This window comes from Bos taurus, chromosome 12, assembly GCF_002263795.3.
Source record: "Bos taurus isolate L1 Dominette 01449 registration number 42190680 breed Hereford chromosome 12, ARS-UCD2.0, whole genome shotgun sequence".
Lineage (NCBI taxonomy): Eukaryota > Metazoa > Chordata > Mammalia > Artiodactyla > Bovidae > Bos > Bos taurus.
In genome coordinates, this window is record NC_037339.1 from 52,892,778 (window position 1) to 52,906,124 (window position 13,347).

Here is a 13,347-nt window from a genome sequence, read left to right on the forward strand (position 1 = left end):
GGTCACGCATGAATGTGCAGCATAAATGATACCAACCCCACACCTATGTTTCACCGCAATCGTGAAAGCATTGTGATGCTCTTGAACAGGTCAGTCAGACCTAAAGTGCGTAGGCAGAGTATTCACATTTGTAAGCAACTCTTTTTCTCTCAAATGCTCGGGATAAGATATGTGAGATTTTAGCTCTGTAGTGGGGTTTGGGTCCCCATGTAAGAAGGTCACTAGAACCCAAAGAACCAGAAACCCATTCCTGGATGAATACTGTCAGTGGAGATGCCAATATTTTATGGGGGTTGAACTTGAAGTACTTTCTCAATGTCAGTGAAACAGCAAGGTATTATTAGTCTACACTTTATTTGATATATATTGGAAAACTTCTTGCCAGAAGGTGCTATGGAAAGGTTAGGTAAAGGTTTTATTGTCAAGTTTTAAAATAGAGTTTTTCTGAAGTTATTTGAGATTTTTATTTTTAAAAAGTGTGCCTTTCTTCATAGTTCCATGGAGAAAAACAGTGAGGCTGACTTTTGAATCCAGGTGTATCTGATCTCAGAAGTCTGTTTTTACCACTACTGCACTCTTCTGTGAACATATATAGTCAAGTCAGTACATTTAATAAAAAATGAGTTTATATTCTGCTGAGAAGATGAAAGAATTCAACTCATTTGCAAATCAAATATTTCATTTATATTCAAAAGAGTCTGTTCAGCCCTTGCAATAAAAACCAAAGATCCCTGCACCTTGGAATTTACATTCCAGTTAGGAGAGAGACACTAAACCACATACAAGTAAGTAGATTGCAATACATTAGGTCTTCAGTGCTATGGCAAAAAAGGAAAAGGAGCTGAACATCAGGGGAGTTGAGAGAGTGGAGATGGGGAGAGATCACACTATTAAGTGGGGTCATCTGGGTAGATCTCACTGAGAAGTTGACACCTGAACAAAGACTTAGAGATGGAGGGTCCGCCCTAAAGCTATTTCACAGCCTCGTTCACCTGGAATGCTACCGGACACAAAATGATGTTGGTGGTCATTTTCGCAATTCTCCCTAGGGTGGTATAGAACATTTATTCTAGATGCATACAGGAGAATTTAATGTATTACATCAACAGAGGCCCTAGGGTACAGCTTCTCAAAACGTGGTCCTCACACTAGCAGCATTAGAATTAGCATTTCTTGGAAACTTACTAGAAATGCAGATCTTTAAGCTCACCCCAGACCTATTGACCCTTTAGGGGCCCTCTAGGTGGTTTGAAGAGCCATCTGTGAGAAGAGCTGCTGGAAAGGAGGAAGCCACCTAGGCGAAGGCTTAGGACAGTGTACATCCATCTGGGATGTCTGAGGAAGAGCAGATAGGCCAATGTGGCTGCAGGCAGAAGGAACACGAGGGAAGCGGTAGAGATGAGATCGGAAAGGAGAGAGGGGAAGGCCTGTGGAGGGCATGTGGGCCACAACGAGGCTTAGACTCTACTCTGGAACGGGAGCTGTTCATGGTTTTGAGCAGCAGCATTCATGATTTGACTTTTTAAAAGTATCACTCGTATTTCATGGGAACAGACTAAGAAACGGAGATGCGTAAAAATGAACTGTTCGATTTAGGCGAGAGAGATGATGAGCTAGGCCAGCAGGATAGTAATGGAGGAGATAAAATGGTCAGATTCAGGCTACCTTTTAAAACTGTAGCTATCAGGATGTCTTTGTGGATTGGATGTACTGTTAGAAACCAGAAGAAAAACTCCAGGTGTTTGGGCTGGCCACTAGAAGGATGGAGTTCCTCCAACAGAGATGAGGAAGCTGTGGGTGGGGAAGGTTTGAAACCATGGTCATCTGGCTGAGCTCACGGACACCCTGTATCTCACCTGCAGTCCTCACACTGGGTAATAAACCGGAATGCACACAGAAGGGGTCCTGAGAAGCTCAGTTCTCCAACACAGAAGGGAACTGTAATGCTGAGTGAACTCAGCCAATCTAGCCCAACTGACATGTGTACTAGTTAGCTATTGCTACATAACAGGCTTCCGTCATGGCTCTGTGGTAAAGAATCTGCCTGCCAATGCAAGAAACAGGTTCGATCACTGGGTTGGGAAGATCCCCTGGAGAAGGAAATGGCAACACACTCCAGTGTTCTTGCCTGGAGAATTCCATGGGCAGAGGAGCCTGGTCAGCCACAGTCACTGGAGCCGCAGAGAGTATGACGCGACTGAGCAGCTAAGCACAGAACAGCCTTACACTTAGGTTTTGCTAACTAGAGTAGTTCTGCTACCTTTTCCTTCAAGAGTGTCATGGATATTCTTGTTCCTTTGCATTTCCGTATGTATTTTTAAATAAACTAGCCAGAAAAACACCCTGTTGGAATTTTGATGGGATTGCATTGAAATTATAATTCAATGTGTTGGAAATTGACTGTTTACATATTGAATTTTAAAATCCTCAAACATGGTCTACCTCTTCTTTTATGGACTGAGGTATTCTTTAATCTCAATAAAAATATGCAGGTTCTCCCCAGAGGACTGAAATGCCTTTTGCAAGGTAATTTCTAGGTGTGTGATACTTTTTTATGTGATGTTATACTTATGATATTTAAAAAATTTCATTCCTAATGGTTGGTTTCAAATGTTTTATTCAACCACCTTAAATGTATATAAGTTATATTAATTTATATTTAGACTCTTCATATACACAGTCAAATGTATGAATATTAGATTTCTTTCTTTCCTGTATCTTGCCTGTGATCTTCAATGAAGTATTACATACAAATGATAACAGATAACCATCTTTCTGCTAATTGAAAAGCTTTCTGGTTTTACCATTAGGTTTCAAATTTGCTGATAGCTGTTTATCATAAAAGAATGTGAATTTTAACAGACTTCCTGCATCTATTAAAATGTGATTCTCAGTTTTTTTAAGTTTATTTTTAATTGGAGGATAGTTAGCTTACAATATTGTAATGATTTCTGCTATATAACACCATGAATCTGCCACAGAGATACACGCATCCTCTTCCTTCTAAACCTCCCTCCAACTTGCCTCCCCATCCCACCTCTCTAGGTTGCCACAGAGCATTGGCATGTGATTATCTCATTTAATCTATTAATGTGATGACTTTATGATGGATTTTTTTAATGTTGAATCAACCTTGAATTATTGAGATAAATCCAACTTGGTCATAATGCATTATTCTTTTTTAAAATAGATTAATTTGATTTACTAATATTTAGAAGTTTTGTCCAACTTTTGGAATAAAATTGTTTTATACTTGTTCTTTCTCAAACTGTCCCTATTAGGCTTTGGAATGAAGATGGTGTTAGTCTCATAAAATGAGTTGAGGAGTACTTTGTGTTTTTGTAGCTGGGAGGATTTGTTTAATATTGGAGTTATTTCTCCCTTACGTATGTGATAAATCTTAGTGGTAAAGTCACTGGGGCCTGGAGTCCAGTCAAGTCATGTTTTTAAAATCTGATCTTGTGTTTTGTCTACTTCCAAAAGCATGATTAAACCTCTTTATCGGTGGATTATCTATATACTCTTTAGAGTTCTGTCAGATTTTGCTGTGTGTCTTCTTATGCCACATGATTTGGTGTGTGCATACTTAGTATCTTTCATCTTCCTGGCAAAGTGAACCTGTTATCTTTGAACCAGTCTTCTGTATCTTTTTTAAAATGTCTTAAAAATCTATTTTTCAGATCTTAAATAGCTATATATTTCTTTTAGTGTTTGTATGATATATATTTTTAAACCTTTGCTTTCAAACTTTTATTATCAGGTTAAACAGCATACAATTCAGTATTTTTTAGAACCTATAATGAAAGTCTTTGTCCTTGAACTTGATCATTTAAGCCATTGTATATAAAATATTACTGACATATTTAGATAGAAAGTCTATCACCTTCTTAATGAGTTTTGTTTGTTACATCTATTCCTTCTCCCCCATTTTTGTCTTCCTTTAGATCATTTTTTTCATTCTACCTTTGTCTCCTGTTAGGTTGAAAATTATACCCTAATCCTCCTTTGCTCTTCTTTTAGTGGTTAACCCCCAAAATGACAATTTGTGCTCTTAACCTATCAAATAATAATTTACCTTTATCATCCTCCTAGGTAACAAAAGGACCCCCAAATCACCTTACATTTAATCCTTAAATTGTATGTGAAATTCATGATTCAGCCAGGGACTGGGGAGAAGAGACAATATTTAGATTTTGGGGACTCCTTAAAATTCAGAGAAATCAGACTTAGCCATGTAAACAATATTTACATGTAAAAGATATTTAGAGAAAGAGTGGTGACCGGACCAAGGGAATGATCAGCTTCTATAAGGTCAGCAATGTGATCTTAAAGCAGGTTCTGAGTTCACTCAGCCAACAAATCACTGAGGCTGTCAGGCTTTGTTCTAAGAGGCCCCCAGGGTATCCCAGCCAACAAGTCAGTTGTGGTCTCTACCTTCATGGAAGTGACACTATTGATTCTAGTAAGAGAGAAATTCAAATCTTAACAAATACCATGTCTTTCCTATAAAGGAACAAGCAAGGAGCTAAGATACAGAGTAACGGGGGATGGGAGGAGTGGGGAGGATGCTCCAGAAAGGCCTTTCTGAGAAGAGATTTAAGATGAGGATGCATATGAATTCATCAAATGAAGACAAACGGGAAGGTTATATTTGGGAGTGTACACAGGGCCAAAAAAACGTTGGTGGGGCTGGACCTTAATGGCCCAGCTGGCTCTGTGCTTTGTGGGCCCAGTTCACAATGAACAGTGTGAAAACATACTAAGAATTACAGGATGGCAGCAGTCCAGCATTAAAGCAACCACGGGGCCCTTCTGAGCACCAGGCTACGTGCCACTGCACAGGTCCCAGGCCCACAAAGCCAGCCCTGGCTGGAGAGAGAGGCAGGAGCATGAGCTGGGGAACCTCAACTAAGGAAGGGCTTTGAATTTTACTCCAAGTTCGATGGGAAGCTATTTATTAATAGTAACACTAACACTCACACTTTTCTTCCTATGTGCCTGACACTCCACGAAGCTCTTTAGAAGTTTTCTCCTAATTTAATCTTCACACAGTTTGATTGTTCTAAAATTACACTTGTGTGATTTTAATTTGTGGAAGTGACTGAGTGATGACATCAGGAGGTTGATCCACTGAAACAAGACTTTTATGACTCACCTTTCCGGAGAGGAAGGGGCAGGTCACAGCACTCAGGGCCAGGCTGTGGTCAGGAGGTGGAAGTCTAGGCTGGAGTCTCTAGCTGGGGTCTCTGCGAGAAAGAATAGCAAGGCAGAGTAAACAAGTCTAGAACTGGCTGATCTGAATAGTTCCAGGGGCGGGGCGGGGGGGGGGGGTTGCTATAAGGTGTTTCTAGTTGCCTAGTACTTGGCCCTGGTTTGATGAGGATGGGGAGTGTGGGTTTGGTGTGTGAGAACTGGATAATAAGGGTTGGGGACCCGGCCTTGGAGCAGCCAGTCTGCCCACTCAGGAGAGAGGTCAACACTTGGCTGATAGTTTGATGCTGTGATGAACGGACGCCGAATAGACATAACAAATCTAAGAAAACACAGTTAAAACACTCACTGATGTAAATACTACTGAGTGTGTGTGCATGTTCAGTCATATATGCAGTTGTAAATGACTCTTTCAACCTCATGGACAGTAGCCCTCCAGGCTCTTCTGTCCATGGGATGTCTCAGGCAAGAATATTGGAGTGGGTTGACATTTCCTCCTCCAGGGGATCTTCCTGACCCAGGGATTGAATCAGAGTCTCTCACATCTCCTGCATTGCAGGTGGATTCTTCACTGCTGAGCCACCAGAGAAGCCTCTAAATACTATTAGCATCCCCACTTTATTTTGTTTTTCTACATCCTTAGGATTTATTTTCGGAGAAAGCAATGGCACCCCACTCCAGTACTCTTGCCTGGAAAATCCCGTGGACGGAGGGGCCTGGTGGGCTGCAGTCCATGGGGTTTCGAAGAGTCAGACACGACTGAGCGACTTCACTTTCACTTTTCACTTTCCTGCATTGGAGAAGGAAATGGCAACCCACTCCAGTGTTCTTGCCTGGAGAATCCCAGGAACGGGGGAGCCTGGTAGGCTGCCGTCTCTGGGGTCGCACAGAGTCAGACATGACTGAAGCGACTTAGCAGCAGCAGCAGCAGCAGCAGCAGCAGGATTTATTTTATACCTGGGAGTGGATACTTTTTGACCCTCTTCACCCATTTTTACCTACTCTCCACTCCCTGCCTCTGGAAACCAGCAGTTTGTTCTCTCTGAATTTAGGAGCTCGTTTTTGTTGTTCCTGTTTAGAGTCACTATATACGTGAGCTCATATGCCATGTGTCTTTCTGTTACCTATTAGAGAAGTTAAACAATGTCACAGAGCTATTGGGTGTCAAAGCTCAGATGTGAACCCTGGCTTTTAATCAAAAAGTAACTTGCACAAATAGGAAGTTAAAATTCATTTTACATGGAGAAAGGACTACAGAGAGCCAAGTGTGGAAGTGAGCACAGAGTGGGGTGGTCATTCCTTGTGGAGGGGGCAGTACATGAGCAGGGAAGTGGTATGTGCAAGAACAGATGCTAAAATGCTTGGTCAATCTGGTGAGCTGTTCGATTTAGCAGCCTGCTGTCTGCAGCGGAGCGCTGGAAGAGATTCAGCTGAAGGCGTGGGCAGGGGTTAATTTAGGGGGACTTGGAACCCATGCAGAGTACAAAAGGGAGCCAACTCTTGCCGAGAGAAGACTGGAAGGCAAGAATGCCATCTAAGATGGCATCAGCCTGGGCTCAGTGCAGGGGCCACAGACTAGCTGTTTTGAAGCAGAAGGAATTTGATGGAGGAAATGAATGGCTATAAGATCACTGGAAAGACAGGTGGGCCTCTGAGAATAGCTCCTCACCCCACATTGCAGACCAGGAGACGGGCTAACGGTACGAGAGATGGGGCAAACAATCGGAAGCTGCCCTGAAATCCTTGGCTCCACTAATGCATGGCCCATGCTCTGGTCCAGGGATCAGGGCATGCTGCATCCAGGCTTCATCACTGTGCCCTCCAGATCTGCAGCAACAAAAAGCAGATGGACCATGCGCCCAAGTGTCCCACCCATGAAAGCACTGGTCAGATGAGGGACTCCTGCTGATGTTGCCACAGAATAAAGCCAGTGCTTCTGTGTTTGCCCACAGAAGGTCAGATATTTGGTAAAGAGTCCAACTGCCAACCCAGCAGACACAAGGGACGCGTGTTCGATCCCTGGGCTGGGAAGATCCCCTAGAGTAGGAAATTGGCAACCCACTCTGGTATTTCTTGCTTGGAAAATTCCACAGACAGAGGAGCCTGGAGGTCTATAGTCCATGGGGACCCAAAGAGTCAGACACGACTTAGTGACTGAACAACAATAAAGAGTCAGACACGACAGAGCATGCACACGCCCAGGGTAATTCAGGCCTGCAAGAGCATCTGACCAATGGACCCTTGGCTGCATCTGGAATCCTTGCAGCAAGAAAGTCTGAGGGATGAGGGTTTCAGCTGTTCTCTGCAGTGGAGGGAGCCACCCCCATCAGACCACCACATCCGCATCCACCACAGAGATGACTGTACATGCCTGGCAGACAGTGGATAGGGAAGGGAAAGGCATGGGAGATGTGGAGAAGGTAAGACAGGCAGGGCTTGGTCCCTTACTAGAAAAGACTTTAACCAGAACTGAGCCAATTTAATACATGGCCTTGGCAGAGCCATTTCAGTGAACGTCATGTCCAATGATGAGAGGTGAGTAGGGGCTGTGGTCCGTTTTCTGCAGCCTCCCAGATGAGAAGCTATCACAGGTGTGTTGCTGTGACATGGATATGACGCGGGTCACCACTTTTCTCACTCTGATGTCATTTTCCTCATCTCTCACTGCTTGACAGTTAAGTCAGTGGTGACGAAGGGCTCCATTTCTGCAGTAATAGCTGGGCTACTAAGGACAGATCTATTCATCTGACTTTCCCCAGAGGCAATCAACTCTGAATATTCACTGGAAGGACTGATGCTGAAGCTGAAGCTCCAATACTTTGGTCACCTTATGTGAAGAGTTGACTCATTGGAAAAGACCCTGATGCTGGGAAAGTTTGAGGGCAGGAGGAGAAGGGAAGGACAGAGAATGCCATGGTTAGAGGGCATCACCAAATCAGTAGACATTAGTTTGAGCAAATTCCTGGAAATGGTGAAGGACAGGGAAGCCTGGTGTGCTCCAGTCCATGGGGTTGCAAAGAGTTGGACACGACTGAGTGGATAAAAAATAACAAGAGTCAGATTCTGAGACAATGGTCAGCAGTTTAACTGGGAGGTGTGGGACGTGCCACAGGTGAATGGGAATCAGGGGAGAACCAGGAAAGGGGGCACTCAAGGGGGTTTAGTTGGCCACCTGCCAAAACTGAAGCCCATAACTATACTCTGGGAAAGAGTGAACACACCCCAGAGGGTCTCCCACTCAGAACTGAGATGTTTGTTCAGCAGCTCCCCGCAGTCAAAGGGTGTTAAGTCCCCAGATCTCCCCATCTGCTATGTTGGGTGACAAAGCTTTGCCTTCCTCAGCTTCAAAGAAACTGGAGCCTATTATACAGAGTGAAGTAAGTCAAAAAGAAAAACACCAATACAGTATATTAACACATATATATGGAATTTAGAAAGATGGTAACAATGATCCTATATGCGAGACAGCAAAAGAGACACAGATGTATAGAACAGTCTTTTGGACTCTGTGGGAGAGGGCGAGGGTGGGATGGTTTGGGAGACTGGCACTGAAACATGTATATTATCATATGTGAAACGAATCACCAGTCCAGGTTCGATGCATGAGACAGATGCTCAGGGCTGGTGCACTGGGATGACCCTGAGGGATGGGATGGTGGGGGAGGTGGGAGGGGGTTTCAGGATGGGGAACACATGTACACCTGTGGCAGAAGCATGTCAATGTATGGCAAAACCCACCACAATATTGTAATTAGCCTCCAATTAATTTACAAAAAAGAAAGACACAACTGGCTGGCGGTCAGTGCACACTACTGGGTCAGGGTCTGAAAACTACTGATCCTGGCCCACAGCCCATCTTCCCACAATCTTATATAAGCTAATAGTGATTTTTACATTTTTATAGAATTGCGTAGAGCATATGTGACAGAGACGATGCATGGCCTGCAAAGCCTAAAATGTTTACTTTGTGACCCTTTCACAGAAAAGTTTTCCTGACCCCTGATGTGGATTATCTTGCAGTAACAAAGAATCCCCACATTTCAGGCAAAAAACAGCCATTTCTCTTGTGTCCTCTAGGGCAGGTGTCCCCAGCTTCCAGGATCTAATGCCTGATGATCTGAGTTGGAGCTGATATAATAATAATAATGATAGAAATAAAGTGCAGAATAAATATAATGTGCTCCCCAAACTGTCCCCCTTGCCCAGTTCTGTGGAGAAATTGTCTTCCACGAAACTGGTCCCTGGTGCCAGAAAGGTTGGGGACCACTGCCTGGGGTCCAGTGGACTCAGAGGAGGCTTTGCTACACCGTGGTCATGCTAACCCTTCCGATAACAGGACTTTCTCAGCAGGGAGCGGCAGGGCTCATCAGAGCAGAGAGAGAAAACTGAGTCAGAGACAAAGCCCCGAGTACTCCAGAGCGAGAGGGAAGTGAGCCATCTCCGCTGCACGTAACCAGAGCTGCCCACACAGCCTCTCTAGCTGCACAGGAAGTAGGGAACATGATCTGTGTCCAGGAAGCAGAGGCGATCTGGGAATATTGGTGAGCTCTGCTCAAGGCTACCCGCATTCTTTCACATCTTCCCTCCATTTCCCCAATATAATTAAACAAGCTTTTAACCTCAGCAATATTGACTTCATATACTATATTTTCCAGGAGATAATGAATATTTTATGTCTTTATTTTAACCTTTTTTATTTTGTATTAGAGTGTAGCTGATTAACAGTATTGTGATACTAATAGGTTCAAGTGGACAGCTAAGGGACTCAGCCGTGCATATTTCTGTATCCATTCTCCCCCAAACTCCCCTCCCAGCCAGGTTGTCACATTAGCACAGAGCAGAGTTCCCTGTGCTACGCAATAACCATTTCATTAAAAAAACTGCTTTACATTCCACACAGCTCTGATAGTCAAAAATGTCAGTGATCTATCAATCCCAATTTTTATTTATTTTCCTTCAAGATATTACTCTGGAGCCTCCTCACTTCTGTTGTTACCCGAGCCTGCTGCACAGCTGAGTTTCCTTTGCTTCTCTCCTGGACCGGATCTCCTGTTTCCTAACACCAGATCCCTCTCAGTTTATTCCTGCGTTTTCATGGAGCACACTTATTAGTATTGGGTTGGCCCAAAAGTTTGTTCGGATTTTTTAGAGATGTAACATAAAGACCTGAATGAACTTTTGGGTCAACCCAAGATTGAGGGCAGGAGAAGGGGATGACAGAGAATGAGACGGATAGTATCACTGACTCAATAGACATGAGTTTGGGCAAACTTCAGGGGACCGTGAAGGACAGGAAAGCCTGGCGTGCTGCAGCCCATCGGGTCACAGAGTTAGACATGACTTAGCAACTGAAAAACAACAATAGCTTCCTTGAAAAAGGGTATACAGAAGATATATTGCTTTGAAGACATCAGGTTTAAGTATGCTTTAAGGTGCTGCTACTTGACTGGTCACATAGAATTCCAACTTGAAAATCATTTACATTTAGAATTTTGATGTCATCCTTTTATTGTCTTCTAGATCCCAGTGTCATTACTCAGAAATTCTATGCTGTTCTTCTTCTCAGTCCTCTATATTTCCCCTTTTATTTTCTGAGCCTTTGGTGTTCCAGTTTCATTGTACTTGGTACTCAAAGGGGCCTGGAAATCTGAAAACTGTCAACGAAATATTACTCAGTTGATTTAAGAAAGAAATGGAAAATTTTACTGGAGCCAAATTGAGGATTATGACACAGGAACACCGTCTTGGAAAGTTCCAAGAACTGGAGCTTCTTTATATGTGTGTGTGTGTGTGTGTGTGTGTGTGTGTGTTTAAAGCATGACTATACTTTAAATGAAGTATTACTGACAGTTACAAAATCCAGATTTGCAAGTACATAGTGGTGGGCCATAGTGACTCTTCACAAGATCAAGAAGGAATGTTCTCTTTTAAGGAGCTGTCTTATGGGTGCAAGGAGAATGCTGTGCTTTATGGCAGAGCAGGTGTTTCTGCCCATGAGCGAGGTTTGGCTGATGCCTAACTGCAAGATACGCAGGGCACAGCAGAGAGGAGGGAAGAAGCCAAAAGGCAGAGAAAAATTTTTATGTTTGTATTATTTTTTGTCTTGCCATAGAATGTGAATTTTATTTTACAAAACTCATGCCTATTTTCTATTTTTGTGTTGTAATTTGCCCCCTTCTCGGTACTTTTTCTGTCCTCCTTTCCTAGAACTGCTGTTAATACTACGACTTTTCCTATCTTTCCTCTTCCATTATCCATCCTTTTGCATTTCTCTCCTGAGAGCTCCTCTAATATGTTTCAAACAGTTGTGATTTTTTTTTAAAATTTAGGCTATTTTGAATTCCTATGACCTCCTTTTACTGTTCTGTTATTCCTTTCTCATAGTATTCTGTTTTATATTTTCATGGAAGCAGTATGTTCTTTTCCTTTCGGAGAAAGGTAATAGAGTTGTTTGACATTTTCTTCCATTTCTTTTATTTTCTTAGTTCCTTCAAAGCTTCTTTTTGTTTCTTTTGGTCTTTCTCTGGTATGTGGAGACTGGCAATATTTAGCAGTGAGGCACTGAAGCTGATGGAAAGACAGACATGTGTCTATGGGGCTTGTCGATCAATGATTCTTTGACTGCTTCCTGTGATCTTGTGATAACTCCCAAGTGTCAGAACTCTAGGGTGGTTTAGTATCTCCAAAGAGGGACCCTCTGACTTTTTGCTTTGGGGAAATAAGCTTGATGGTAGGTCCTCCATTGTGTGAGGAGGATTCTGAATTTGCTTGAATCCCTTGACTTCAGGATAGCTTCTCACCATCCCTCTCCTTTGTGTCTGGTGGCCCTGGAGGTGAATCATTATTCATTTTATTCAAAAGTAAACACCCCATCTGTTAAAAGTGTAGGCTATGGTTAGTCCCTTGATTGCATATAGTGAAGGTAAGGACCTAAGAAATTAATTGCTTTGTCTGTCATCTTTTAAATAATCTTCCTGTTTTCAGATTCTGTTCCCCTTCCCACCCTCCCGTCTATGGTCTGGGGTTCTGCAAACTCAGTCTTCTTGATTCTTTCAGGGCAGACATGCTCTAAATATTTTTGGCAGGGACATCCTACAGAATGAGAAGATGTATTTGCAAACCTCATATCTGACAGGGAGTTAATATGAGAAATATATAAAGAACTCACACAATCAATAACAAAAAAAAATCAAATAAACCAATTAAAAAATGAGTAAAGAGTCAAATAGACATTTCTCCAAATATGATATGAAAGGCAAACAGGTATATGAAGAGAATCCCAACATCATTAGTCATTAGGGAAATGCAAATTAAACCATAATGAGATATCACCTCACACTTGTTAGAATGACCTTCATAAGAAAAAAGACAAAAAATGCTAGCATGAATACAACTACTATGGAAACACTATGGAAGAGCCTTAAAAAATTATAAATAGAACTCCCATATGATCCAGCAATTCCAGTTCTGGGAATATGTCCAAAGGAAACAAAAACAGTAATTTGAGAAGATATCTTTATCCCCATGTTCATAGCAACATTATTTATAGTAGCCAATATATGGAAACAACCTGAGTGTCCATAGATGGATGAATGGAAAAAGAAGTTGTGATATATATGTGTGTGTGTGTGTGCGTGTGTGTATATAATTCAGCCATAAAACTGAGAAAATATCACCACTTGTGACAACATTGATGAATCTCATTGAAGGCATTATGCAAATTGAACAAGTCAGTTAGAGAAAGATAAATACTGTATGATCTTACTGTGTGGAAAAAAAAAAAACAAAACCCAAAACACAAACTCTTAGGAAAATAGGTCAGGCTTGCAGTTCCCAGAGGTGAAGGGTGTGGGTAGGGGAGGGGAAATTGGAGGCGGCTGGTCCAAAGTTATAAAGGAAAGTTTTAAAGTAAATAAATACTAGGGATGTAATGTATAACACGATGACTACAACTGACACAGATACATACGTTAAGAGTAAATCTTAAGAGTTCTTATCACAGGAGAAATTTTTTTCCTTTTTAAAAATTATATCTATATGAGAAGATGGATGTTAGCTGAATCTATTGTGGTAATCATTCATAATATATGTAAATCAAACCCTCATGCCCTGTGCCTGAAACTTATTCAGTGATGT

General features: G+C 42.2%; 1 non-coding gene across 1 annotated transcript; it reads left to right on the top strand.

Moving 5' to 3' along the window:
* Positions 1–10,330: 10,330 nt before the first annotated feature.
* Positions 10,331–10,398, top strand: MIR2284S (microRNA mir-2284s). The gene has a single exon (NR_031037.1). It is a non-coding gene; the product is annotated as a microRNA mir-2284s (primary transcript).
* The last annotated feature ends 2,949 nt before the right edge of the window (positions 10,399–13,347 follow it).